This window comes from Camellia sinensis, chromosome 1 (genome assembly GCF_055761805.1).
Source record: "Camellia sinensis isolate YWXY chromosome 1, ASM5576180v1, whole genome shotgun sequence".
In the NCBI taxonomy this organism is placed as follows: Eukaryota; Viridiplantae; Streptophyta; class Magnoliopsida; order Ericales; family Theaceae; genus Camellia; species Camellia sinensis.
In genome coordinates, this window is record NC_138961.1 from 92641699 (window position 1) to 92656568 (window position 14870).

The following is a 14870-nucleotide window of genomic DNA, read 5'->3' on the forward strand; positions in this document are numbered from 1 at the left end:
ACATGAGTTTGGCGTGTTTGAAATTTATCTCAGGTCACGTGGAATGCGTTCCTGATTGCTTTTCTTCGTTCTTCCTCATTTCACGATTCCAGGGTGGTTAGAGTGCGTTACCCGTTTTGCATCTACTACTCTATCTGTTACATCCATTGCATCATATCCATTTTACTCTCCGGTCTGGGAGACCTTAAATCCTCAACTCCTCTGGTCTAGGAGACCTTAAATCCTGCATCACCACTCGCACTGTCATGTGTACTCCTCCGGTCTAGGAGACCTTAAATCCTCTAAAGGTGCAATTCCTTTGGTGTTTGTCGTGCCCGAACGACTTTCGGTGGTTTGGTATAGCCACCTGCTTGTGTTTGCGGTGAGTTCCTAGGAGATCAACTGAGACGGTGGAAACTAGAGTTCGAATGGCCGATGCCTAGAACATAAAGGTTCGGGATTTCCGAGACTAAAGTCTGGTTTAAATACCCAGGGATATATCCTCAGCTTCAAATCTGTATGGTAGCCCCATAGATTGAGATAGCATGTGTATGCGCCTCAATTCTGGATACTGAACCAACCTAGTCTGTCACCCTGTTAGAGAATACGGAAAGCTGCGACCATAGTCAGGAAGAAAAGTAGTACCTATGGTACGGAAATGTAAGATGCAGAAGAGGAAGATCCCCAGCAGCATAAGGTGAGTCATGGTCGATTGCCCCTGTAAGGCACTTTCGAGACCATCGCTTCCTAGCCGCATCATCGTATCTATCATAAGTGTTGAATAACATCTATCGGATTGCATATAACATCTATTGCATGTATCTATTGCATCTACTACATTGCATTCTTTCCATGTTAAGCTTAGTTTGGCATGTGCCCATACTTTTTGCGTTTAAGCATGGTTCTGTGATTATGTGTATGAGCCTATTCCACTAAGAGAATTGTGGTTTGAGGGTTTCGGCATTTTTTCTGTGTTAGGCGTGGTCTGTTTTGTGTCTATGCCTTTTCTAGGCAAAATGTGGTTTGGCCGTGCACCTTATTCACTCCATCCATTGCATCCATTGCATTGTAGTTTGTCACATTCAGCATGTAGGATCACGATCTTTCCTTAGCAGATCATTCCTTACTTATATCATGCCACCCAATTACTTGTATCCTATATTCTTTTTGCGAAACACATAGTTCTGTCTGTGCATGCACCTATTCCACCAAGAGAATTGTGGTTAGAGCGCTCCAGCACCTTTTCTATGTTACACGTAGTTTGATTTTGCATCTCCATCCCTTTTTGATATTTGTGTGGTTTTGCACTGCTTAAGGTTTGATTAATTCAAATAAATTACGTGTCATTCGCATTGTTTCATTACATTGTATATCATTACATTGTTTTGTTATATTGCATATCATTTTGCATCCTGCCCTTGAATTACGCTGGTTTGATTCCTTGCAAAGGGATACGTAGGCAGCCTTCGGGTGCAACCATTTATTTATCTGTATTTTGTTTGTTTGTCCAAGTCTTGGGCCTTGTCAAAAATGGGTCGTCTCTGGGCTTTGACATTCACTCATGTCATTTCATGACTTTCGAGCTCTGTCAAAGAGGGGCAACTGTAGACACCCCATTTTTGACCGCCCTTAAGACTTGGGCGCTACTGATGGTTTACTTGGTGGTGAGATGTGCAAAGCAAAAGTCTGATTTCTTTGGCAAGAAGAGAGTCAAATCCTAACCTCACACCCCATTTTGGACTAAAGCTATTTTGAATGGTTTTTAGACCTTAAAACGCTCTCTTTCAAAATATTTTTGAAATAAAGGTTTTTGAGATGTTCCGAGGCTCGCATTTTGTCAAATGTGGCGCTTTTCGGCAAACCGAGCAAGGACAAAGTGGAAATGAATGAAAGAGAGATGAAATCATTGAAAAATCTTTCAAAGCACCTTGTTTAGGGGTTTGGAGTTGAAGAAAAGAGGAGAAGAGGAAGAAACCTAGTTGAGGAAGAAGATGGGCATGAATCGCTAAGAGAGAGTCGAGCAGCCCTCGCTAAATCAGGCTTATCCATTTTACACTTGGATTTACGCTGTGAGGCTACTGCCGTTGGAAATAAGACTTATGGGGCTTCATTTTGCACTTAAGAATCTCCTAAAGCCGAGTTCGGATGGGGGAGATATGATTGGTTGAAGTTGGGCATCATTCCGGTTGGACCGAAATTGAGCAGCCTTCGCTAAAAGAGGGATATCTATTAGAACAGATGGATTTTTGATGTGAGGCTTCCATAATTGGAAAGAAGACTTCCGGGGCTACAGTTTAGGCTCAAGATTGACCTGAAAAGGGGTCCAGATGAAGGAATTAGGCTTGCTTCAAGTTAGGGACCGGCATTGATTTTTTCCATCGGTCTCTATAGGACTGCATCGGCCACAATTGGACCTCATCTGCCATATGTCGGCCAAAAGTGAACCATATCGGCCACAAATGTTGGCCGATCGGCCAAAAATGTCTTGAAAGCCCAGAATTGGCAGATATTTCTCCTCCAGCTATTTCCAGCTTGTGCCACCTGTCCTAGCTCAGATATTTTTGACCAAGCTTGATATTCTTGCTATATAATGAAGCCTTATATCTCATATTCAAGGGTTAGAACATTGGAGGATAGATTAGAACAATTTTGGCAAAAAGATTCAGGAGCCTCTCTCTCTAGAAACTCTCTCCAGATTTCACTCTCTCTAAGGATTTTGTGCTTGAAGGCTTGCATACATCCATCTTCAACCTATCAACCCTTATGCTGTGTTTGGTTGGGGGATTTGGAGAGGGATTTAGAAAAGGAAAGGGAAAAGGTGTGTGAAATCTAGGCATGATTTATTCACATTTCACCTTGTTGCTTGGTTTGGCACCATCCTAACGTGATATTCAATGCTTATGTTGCATGCTAATTGTCCGTGATATCCTTCTTTTAAGTGTGCTTGAGAGTTGCCTTTTTATGCTTAAGTGTTGGTCCTTGTGTGCATGCATGTTTGCATGCCATTTAGCCCTCGTTTTATAGCACTTTGGCCACTGTTTCGGGCCCATTTAGAGCTGCCCAAATCATGTTTAAGTCCACATTTTCATTGGTTGGCATTGCCTCATGTTTGCTTGTATGCTTGCATAAATGTCTTGCCATGCCATGTTGCATCCTTAGCTTGCATGCCTAGGTTGCATTGCATCTTGCATGCATGCCTTGTTCCTTGACTTGATGATAGGAATTGGGCCTTGATGTGTTTGTTTGGTTTGCATTTCATTTGACATGAAAGTTGCACACTTGGCCACTTGGGCCATCATGCATGGAAATGCGTGATTGGTGGTCCAAGAACCGAGAAATATGTCCCTTTGAGTCATTACCATGATGAGAGACATGATTGGTGCATATATGCTTTGAATTGTGCTGCCATGCTTTGCCTTGCCCTCTGTTGCTGTCAATTGCAGATTCTGCAGGAACACTTTGCCGACCGGCAGTGTCAAGCGCCGACCGGCAATCCCTTCTCTGCCGATAGCTTCGTTTTGTGCCGATGGCCATAACACACTGCCGGTGACAGTTCCATTCAGCCGGTGGCACTCCTCAGTGTCCAAGGAAGCAGTCCTGAGATTTTGGCAACCTCCAGAGGAGTAAAGGAAGGAAAACAGAGACAGTTTATGCATGGCGGTGCGTTTCCGAGCAGGACCGAGCATGCATTGCATCGAGCTTTCCTCCCGAGGCGGTTTACTGCTTTTCCTAGATTAATTAATTTGCTTAGTTGATTAGGCAATTTGTAATATTTAATTAGCTTGCGTAGTTAATTAATTTGTAATATTTATTCGGTCCCTCCGAGCGAGGGCAAATCTGTAATAAGTGTGTGTGGGTGGTGTGTATGTCTTCCAATCCCCACTTCTTTCTTCCCTTTTACTTACCCGCTTTGATGGTTAGTATTAGGGCATCTTTAAAATTAGCATACCTTATGCTATGCATGCGTGCATTCATGCATTTGTATTGCATGCATCAGGCTCGGTACATCACGCTAACTGCATTTGTACTTCAAATTCAAAACTGAATATGTGATAGTTGATCGCATTTCACATGCCATGTTTAGGTTAGCCGAGCCTGTCTAGATTACATTTTTGCATGCGATACATTAGCCATTCTTAACATGAACTAGGACATGCATGTTTGCTAACTAGTTTATTGTTTTGGCACAGAGTACGATGTAAGTATTCACGCTTTAGCATCCCGCATGCGTGTGAGTGTTGCCATGACAGCATGTTTACCATGTGGCTAGATGCTTATGTGATAAACTATTTAAATGCCTGTGGGTGAAGGTTGGATTCTTTGAGTTGGAAAAACTCGTTGAAATCCGTATTTTAGCCTACTTGCGAGTAGCAAATTCCAAAGCGCTTTTCAAAACCAAACGGATATGCAATGCTTATTTCCAAATTAGGCAGTCTAGTCTATACTTGTTTGCCGCGCGCATAACATAGTGATTCTAGGCTAATAACTGGAATAAGAACACATAACGTTTTTAAAATCGGATATCATGGTTAGTAGAGGCCGGTCCTCGGACCGGGCGAAAGGGGGTGCTCATAGCTGACCTTCCCCGATCGTACCCAAGCTCCCGAGCCAAGACAACTTTGGTGATGACGGACATGTGGCCTTCGGCACCGAGTCAGGGTTTCCTAAATTCCCCCATAAAAAATATTTAGGTGGCGACTCTGTATCTGGAAAAGCAGTCCATGTTTGGCACTTCTTTTCAAAAAATTTATTTCTCAAAACGATTTGCTGGATTTGGACTCTTTGGTTCAGATTAAGAACCGTGACAATTTGAGAGTCCGAGCTGTAGTGACCCCACAAATGAACAGAACGGGACTCATCCTCCCGGGGCGTTCGGGGACGTCTACACCATGGAACTGTGGTGGTTTCATTTTCTTAATTCTTTGGTGAGAGCTAGTATTCGGTCATCATTCTGATTATCTAGCACGAGTGGTGCCAGAGGTGGAGGTTGTGGTTGCTGCCACTATTGTTCCCTTTGTTGTTGTTGCCTCAATGTCTCTGCCATTTCCTAAATCAACCTTTCCATTCTATCCATTCTGGCAGTAGAGGACTCCTCTATCTCATCACCTTTTGTTCTCACCATTTGATTAAACTTTCAATATACTTTATACAAAAGATTCACATGTAAGCATATACTTCACAGGTATGTATATACTAAAGAGCATACATATTCAAATAGTTTGCAATGCAAGCAAATCACAACTTATAACACATAATCATTCACATTAAAACATTTAAGCGTACTCTCGATGATTTCAGATTCATACTTACCACACGAATGCATCCTTTCATTTGGACAACTGTGTGAGTTATTAACTCGTTCTCTGATACCACTCTGTCATGACCCAAACCCGCCCCTATGGGTTAAGGACATAACCGGCCAGTAATCAAGGGATTACTTACGGCCTCAAACCAAACCTAACATAAGTCATCAGAGTAAAAGGGCCAAATGGAAGCAAAAATATAAAACTTTTGTCCATAGAGCTGTGCTTACATGGCACATCATAACAGTTCATATATATATACCTGTTAATAACTCACACCAAAGGGATAACAACACAAAGTTCTGTACATTCACAGGATCATTCAGACAGCCTAACCAAAACTTATATACAAAAGTAGTTCAACATTCTCGCCCACACAACAAAATGTAACGAAATAGCAAAAAGGGCGAAGACAAGTCTCGTGCGTGAGACGTATGGGCTGACTCTTCAAAACCTTGATTGTTTCTCACATATTTCACCAAGGCTGGGTTTGACGTCCCTTGGCTCACCTACATAGACATGAATGAGTGTGAGCGAAAGCCCAATGAATAATATCAAATAAGGAAGATACATGAACAATCTTTGAAACAGTTACATCAGACGGCCTTAGGCCCAATTCATGTTTCTATTTAATGTATCAATCGACTAAAGTTCTAGACGCATCAAACGGCCTCGGGCCCAATTAACTCGTACCCGATGGCCTTTGGCCCATCCATTCTTGTCTAACGGCCTTTTGGCCTAATCGTTCGCATCCGACAGTCTTTGGCCCAATCGTTCAGATCCGACGGCCTTCGGCCCAATTGTTCATACCAAACTATCATTCATGTCAGGCAGCCTTTGGCCCAATCATTCATATGTCATACTGTTATTTGTGTCAGACTATCATTCATTCATGTCATACAGCCTATGGCCCATTCATTCGTGTCGTACGGCCTCTGGCCCATTCATTCGTGTCATACAGCCTTTGGCCCACTCATTCATGTCATACAAATATTTGTCCCCCAATTCAATGTAGCAACTTATAAGACTTATATAGAAATAAGCAATTGGACAAATAACATACTTCAGATATCTTTATTAAAATATTACTCACAGTGTTCTTCCGGTGGATTTACCCTTGAGTTTGACCCTACACATTACATAACACATGTGGGTCACATTCAATTCAACCCGTTCTTAATTCATACATTCCTCTTAGGCTTCTTTCTTATTCTTTTAATTCATTCATAATGCTCAATGCATGCCTAAGAGTACTTAGAAGTGAAAGAGAACGGAAAATGAAACACAGAACACTTTTATGAAATTTCAAAAACAGGGTTCCACACTCGAGCGCAGGTTTCCCCGCTCGAGCGGACCCCTTTGATCTGCAAAAGTACTGGTTGCCTCATTTTTACGCTTGAGCGTGAACTCGGACGCTAAAGCTAAAGGTCACGCTACATGGCTCCCCGTTCGAGCGTGAATATTCCCGCTCGAGTGGACATCCATGTCTGCAAAAGGTTCTGGGAGCTCGTATTTCCCGCTCGAGCGGCGCCTTCCGTGCTCGAGCAGACATGGCAAATTCTGGAAAATCCAGAATTGTTCTTGAGCTTCAAACTTGCATTCAAATCAACATATCTTGCATATTGTGACTCAAACTACATATACATTTACTAACATGGTCCAACTCCAAATTCATTACATTATGAAGCTCAATTTCATGAATTAATCACATGCATGTCCCAAATTACACCAAACTTATTTCCAAGATAACAATTTCACATATTCAATACTCATACTCTTATGAATTGTACATTCATGTGAGATATAGCTCTCATTCTCAATTTAAATGATGAAGGGATGATCAAAAGCATGAACTTCAATCAAAGATTCAACATGGATCATGTCTTTCAAGCTCAAACATACAAATTCATGGCAATTTCCTACATGCATGTGTATATTGACTTCCAATTTGTCAAATCAACTCATTTTCATCATAATCAATTCAATTCATGTTCTTGATTCCCACTTAATCTTGAATTCACAAAATCACAAGCTCAAACCCAAGAATTTACTCACCTAGGAGCCATAATCTCCACAAATTCTAGTTAAATCTTGAGTGTATCTTCAAGATCCTCGAGCCTCTTGATCAACCTTCATTTTGAGCTCTCTCTCTCTCTCTCTCTCTCTCTCTCTAAGCTGGCCTCACCCTCCCTTAGGTATAAAATATGATTTGAGCCTCTAAACAACAAAATGAGAGTGTAATTGGCCCTTTATATAAGCTCCTCTCAACACGTTTCATTAATATTAAAGAATTGAGCATTACATCATCAATTTACTCTATTTAATTTCATTCGAATCAGTTTTCAATTAAATTTCAACGTAGGCTCAAAAAATTACGCCAATCACAATGGCGTAGTCAATTTCGGTTTCTGTGGCCGCTTGGGCCTTCAATTTAAATTCCAAAGCAGAAAGTCAAACAGATTTTCCTACGGTGAATAGATAGAAATTCAAAACCACATATATTCATATAAATGGCACTAAAAATCATATCAAACACATAATCATATTCATAACAAAGATCAATTAGTATAATACCGAACAAGGTTATCATAGTTTTTGGATGAAGTATGGGCGAAGGAATGTGCCAAAGTTATGTTTTAATGGGCCACGGGTGTGCAAAACTTGATTCTACCCCCGACAGCAGCACAATTGGCAGACAAGCCAATATATTGTATGGCCATCTCATCTTTTGGGCGACCGACTTCTAAAGTGCATTTTGATGATTTTTGGACAATTTTTGCTAGAATTTTGCCTAATTTGGGGCATGGGGTTTCTTGTATTCATCTTAAAACTGGAAAAATTGAAGTATTTAGGTTGTTTAACTTCAGAAAATTCTGAAATTTCATTCTAGATACACCGTTCTAGGTCTTGCCATTTCTCTGAAGCATGAATGTGCCTCGACCTTGAGCTCAAGCAAGTTTTACCCTCTTTGAGGACTTTGACTGTGAATTGAAGGTGCCAAATTTCTAAACTGAAATAAGAGGAAGTAGATCCCTGGAAGAACAAGACACTTCGCTTACACTTCCCTCTATGAGGTGTTTTTGCAAAACCAGCAGTTGTTGTTTATCTTTTCTATTATGTTGCATGGAACATGCAGCACATTGTATTTTGCATCAACTATAGTAATTATATTGCATTCATATGCATCGTGCTTTTATCATTTTATTGTATCTACCATTTTCACCCTTTATGCGGGAAGCGTAGTTTGGCTTGTGTCTTTTCATCCTTTCTAGATGAAGCGTAGTTGGTCTTGCATCTTTCACCCTCTCCGTGTGAAATGTAGTTTAGCTTGCATTTTTTTACCATCTCTGCGTGAAACGTAGTTTGGCTTGTAACTTCCCTCTCTACGTGAGATACAATTTGTTTTAAACATTTCCCCTCTCCGTATACAATATGGCTGGGTACGGTTGTTGGTTACACTACCTTTGCACCCTTTGTGCATGAAATGTGTTAGGGTGTTGATTTACTTGGTTAAAACCTTCCCTCTCTCCATATGAGGTACGGTTAGATACGTCTGTTGGTTATGCCACCTTTGTACCCCTTTCGCATGAAACGTGCTAGGATATTGATTTACCTGGTTTCAACCTTCTATCTCTCTGTGTGAGATATGGTTAGATATGCCTGTTGATTGTACCATCCTTCTCTTATTTCCCATGAAACTTGTTAGGATATTGATTTGAAGCCGGTTTAAACCTTTCCCCTCTTTGTATAAAATACGGTTGGGTACGCTTGTCGGTTACATTGTCTTTCCCCCTTTCACGTGAAACGTGTTTCGAATTGATGTTTTCTTACTCATTTCCGTGTAAGACACGGTTGGACTTATTTTGATTTAAGCTTGAGGCTTGTTTCATTCATATGCTGTCATCTTGTTATTACTTATTGCATCATCTTGTACGATAATGGATTTTCAAAAATAATCAGCTTCGTGAAGCATGTAAGTCCAGCTTCCAAGTGTATTTTTTGAGCAAGTTATTTGCATCCTGCCCTTGAACTACGCTGGTTTGATTCCTTGCAAAGGGATACGTAGGCAACTTTCGAGTTCAACCAATTAAATTTTCATTTTGTTTGTCAAATGGGTCATCTTCAGGCTTTGACATTCACTCACGTCATGAAATGACTTCAAGCTCGGTCAAATAGGGCAATTGTAGACACCCCATTTTGACCGCCCTTAAGACTTGGGCGCTTCACTCTGAACACTCAATGATGAAATGTTATGCTGTGCAATCGTTCGATTCTTTAACAAAAGGATTCGGTTTCAAGCTTTAACACCTAAAGCTTGTTTTTGTTAGCCTGACCACTCAGAGTATAGCTGGCCAATAGATGGCCAGCTAGCCATTTTCATTGGGCCGGCCGTACATCCTTATGGCCGGCTAGCCATGTTCTGCGCAGAAAATATTTTACAGCAGCCAGCTGCTCCCATGCACGGGATTTGGACCAACTGTCTTCTTTGAAGATATTTCTGACGTGAGAAGCTGAAACTCTATAAATACAACAACTCCCCTTCATGGTTTGGGGTTAGAAAATTTTTCCAAGAGCCTAAAGCTTGCTCAACACACTTCTCTACCCTCTTACAATATAGATACACAATAGATGCACCATATAAGCTTAAACTTGAAGCTTTTTGTTGAGATTTATAATACAATTTCAGACACTTGAGAGTGTTTAGCTTGAGGTTTGTGAACTAAGAAGATCATCCTCTCTTTCAAGAGGTGAACTTTGAACCTTTTTCACCATCTTTTCTCTCTCTTTTTCTTGTATTTACATACCAATTTTAGAGTTGTTTTAAGCTTAAAATGTGATTAAAACCCCATTAAAAGTGAGTAGGCTAGCCATCCTTCCATTGGCTAGCTCACTAGTTATACACTCTTTGTTTTCTTTTATTTTTTTTCTCTCTTTTCATTTCATTTGTTTCAATTTCGACACTTTTAGCATTGTTTTAGATTTTTTTTTTTTTGGTGATATGAACTGAATATGGGCTTATAAAAGGGTCCTAGTCCTCCCCGCTACATGCGCTCTTACTTCCTATGTTTTGAATATCATATTTGTGTTGATGTAATAGTCCTCACATATTGGGCGTGTTTAGGATATAGCTGCGAATCCGTTTGAGTTGATCGTTTTACTTTGTTACAGTTTTCCTTGTGTCTCTTGGAACCTTGTGGTCATGGGAGGATTAGAGCTTAGGCTTAGCCACCCCGCCACAAGTTTGATTACCTAGCATTAAATTTCTTGCTTTCATAATTGTTGTCCAACTTGAAGCTAGGTAGTAGCTTCTATGTTCAAAGTGTTGAAAAACTCTCTTATCGATCATTTTTGAAATATGGAAATGGATGTCTCATCCTTGTTCCATGAAAAAGAGGAGTTGTCAACAAGTTTGGCAAGTTGTGTGTTTAAGCTTTTATAGATAGCTTACTTCTTGTTTTTTCCCCCTTACTTGCTTTGTTGCTCCTAGAGAGCTCTTTATTAAGAAGTGTTGAAAACTCTCTCCTAGTTCCACTTTGAAGCATGGAAATGGATGTTTCATCCTTGTTCCATGAGTAGAGAGAGGTGTTGGCAACAATCTTTGAGTTGTTCAATATTTTTCATTGTAGTCGCTCTATAATGATCACATACTATTTTGTGATGTTTGATGATTCGTGAGGCATGTCTATCACTTCCTTGAATAAATTCATCATAGGAAGGAGGTAAAGAAAACAACCTGCTTCTAAGATCATCATGCAACAAACTTGTAATGATTGATGATTTGGGAAGCAAACCTACTCTCTCCTTGAAAATCTCCATGATAGGAGAGAGCAGGAATGATGAACTTCTTTTGGAAGCACTCTGTCTTACTCTGTTCCAGTTCTGTTGTAGCAAGGTATTCCTCAAAAACAGTGGCCGGCTGACCATTATACTATACGACCAACCATCTTATTAGGTCAACCAGCCAAGTATGTTGTACGGCAGTGGTAATTTTGCAGCTAAACAGAACAAATCTTGAGGCCAAAATAGAACTATTTTCTGGTTGTGAATAGGGCAAGTTTTGGCAGTAAGTAGAGGAGTTTTTTGGAGGATGTTCTTGCTCGTGTGCACCTGATTCCTCGCCTCTCGTTCAATTCCTTTAGATTAGTCATGTTGAAATTCATGCTCCTAATAATTAGTTACTAATTAATTAATTACTTCATTCATTTGTGTTTGTAATAATTAGTTAATTAGGATATTCGGACCCTCTTGTATGAGGGAACATTTGTAATATTTCTATGTCTTCTAACCCCCATTTCTTTCTGCCATTTACTTATATGCGTACTGTGGTTGTATATAGCATCATGTTTTCTTTCATCATTCCCATGCTTTGAATCCATTTTTGCATACATTAAAAATTTGGCTCATCATACATAATGCTCTCATCAATTCCTAAATGATTATGTGCGCCGCCTCATGCTTTGAGTTGCTTCACTTGTCATATTAGTAGCCAAATCTAGTTAGTTGTATTTTGTATGTGTTGCATTAGCCGCTTGCTTATTAGGATCATGCATTTTTCTAACTATCTTCTTTTCTTGGCTTGCCTCGTTTAAGTACTCGGTGAGCATTTTTGCTTTAGCATATTACATGTGTGTGTGTTTCCATGTCAAGCATAATACTATGAGGCTACGTGCTTATTTGCAATACCTCTTTGAATACCTGTGGATAGAGGCCATTTTGCTTAAATTGGAATGCCTTTGATTATTGTACATATGAGCACATATCCAAAACTCTTTTCAAGAAAGCATGAAATCAAAGCATTCCAAAGTAAGTGACGTGGTCTATACTTGCTTGCTGCACATAGTAATGTTAGTATATTAATAAATCAGAACATATGCATATAGTAGCCATAAAATTCATATCATGATTAGTAGAGGTCGATCTTTGATTGGGTGAGTGGGATGCTCAATTCATGACCTTCCCCTCTCATACCGAAGTTCCTAAACTGAAACACTTTGGTTATGACAGACAAGTGACCTTTGGCATGAGTCATGGGTTTTCTAAATTTTTCAAAAATATTTAGGTGGCAACTCTGAAATCTGGCAATGCAGTTCATTTTTGGCATCTCTAATGATTAATGGATTTTCTAAGATTTGCTAGATTTGGGCTCTCATTCATTTTTCTGTTTCACGTTGCACTTGTGAAACCAGATTCAGAACCACAGGAGTTCGATCTGTAGGGCAATCGCATCCCAGGAAGCTAAACCCCTCAGAGGAGCACGAGAAACCAGCTACACACATGTGCAGCCTACACGCGTAATTAAAGTAGTAGTGATGCTTTGAATTGTTCGATTTTCTGCACGTGTAGTTGTGAGCTCTGCACATGCGGTTATGTGCTTTTCTGGACAGTCCGAAAATTTATTCAACCTTCGCCTTCTAAATTTAGTTTCAAGCCACAATTCATGCAAAAACAACTCAAAAACATGATATACTAACATGATTCATGTGTAATTACAACTCAACCACATCAATCTTGTTTCAATGACAAAATCAATGTCTCATCTTTTTCATACATTCATAAATTACATAATCAAGCCCAAAATGGATGATCTTTGAACAAATCTTTGCTGTCTGAACAATCTAGAGCTTATTTCATGAATAATTCACAAGATTGAACTCATATCAAACAAAGGTGAAGAGATTAAGGTTCCACTTCTTGAATTTAGTTCAAACAATTACACATTTCCAAACCCTAACTCATATAAGTGTTGAATATTCAAATCCCTCTTAATTTCAAGCAAAAGATGAGTTATATACAAGAATTCTAAGTCGATTTCCATAACTTAGCTTAAATCTAGGGTTTGCCCCTTGAATCTCCTCTAAATCCCTAGCTTCTCCTCTTCCCTCTCTGTCTAACTCACTTTCTAGCAAACCTCTAAAAAATGATGGACTCAAGAAGCTATATACATATATTAAACTTAATTAAATCATTATGAATCGTAATTTTACAAAATTTCACAATAGGCTCTAAAACTCATGCTAAGCACAGATATGAAGTCGTTTTGGTTTCTGGCACCTCTAAGGCTTTCAATTTCAGTTCAAAGTTGTAATTGCAATAGATATTCATACATTCAGTAGATATAATTCCAAAATCACAAAGTTCACACACTTTAACATGGAAATTCATATCAAACATATAATCATATGCCTAATTAAGCATAATACGAGTTGGGTTATCACAGTCTTCCCCCTTTTAAAAAGGTTGGTCCTCCAAGCTTGTTTACCTCAAGTCGAAAACAATTTTGGATATTGTTGCCTCATTTCTTCTTCTTGTTCCCAAGTCATTTCCTTTCTATAATGTTCTTTCCATTTGACTTTTACCATTGGGATAGTCTTGTTCCTTAATTGCATGACTTGTCGGTCCAGGATCCGAACAGGTTTCTCCTCATAAATCATATCATCATCTAGCACAATCTGATTATAGTCAATAACATTAGAAGGATCTGAAGGTAGCCCCACAACTTCGATACGTGGAGCACATTATGCACTTTCTCCATGCCTGGTGGTAAAGCAATTCGATAGGCAACTGGACCCAATCTCTCTCAAATTTGGAATGGCCCTATGTACTAGGGTCAAAATTTCCCTTTTTTACCAAATATTGTTTGCCCTTTCATTGGAGTGCCTTTGCTAAAAACATGATCCCTAACCTCAAATTCTAAGTCTCTCATTCATTGATCTGCATTTTGTCAGCTTTGAGTAGTTTTCAATCTCTGTTAGATGATCTTGATCTTCTCAGTAGTAATTTGCACAATTTCAGGCCCAATCAATACTATATCCCTAACTTGGGTCCAACAAACTAGAGTTCAACATTTTCTCCCATACAAAGCTTTATATGATGCCATCTCTATATTGGAGTGGAAATTGTTGTTCTATGCAAATTCTGCCAAGGGTAAATAAGTTTCCCAACTTTCACGGAAATCCAAAACACACATTCGGAGCATGCCCTCCAACGTCTATATAATCCTTTCAAACTGCCCATCAGTTTGTGGATGAAATGTGGTACTGAACCTCAAATCCGTTCCCAATGCTTTTTTGTAAGCTTTTCTAAAATCTTGACACAAACTTAGAATCTCTATCTGACACAATGGAAACCGGCATACCATGCAGTCAAATAATCTCATTAATGTATACAGTAGCAAGTCTATCAGCATTATAAATAGTTTTCACAAGCAAAAAGTGAGCAGACTTGGTCAATCTATCCATAATAACCCATATAGAATCCATACCTCGAGATTTTCGAGGCAAGCCAACAATAAAATCCATGGTTATGTGCTCCCACTTCCATTTCGAAATAGGGAGAGGCTAAAGTAAACCCGCCGGTCTCTGATGCTCCGCTTTCACTTGCTAACATTAGAGGCATCTTGAGATAAACTCTACGATTTCTCTCTACATATTTGGCCACCAAAAAGCTTTCTTGAGATCTTGATACATTTTAGCACTTCCAGGATGCATAGCCAATTTGGATTTGTGAGCTTCTTCCATAACTATTCCTTTAACTTCTGAAACATTTGGAACACACAGTCTTCCCTTAAACTTCAACACTTGAGCTTCC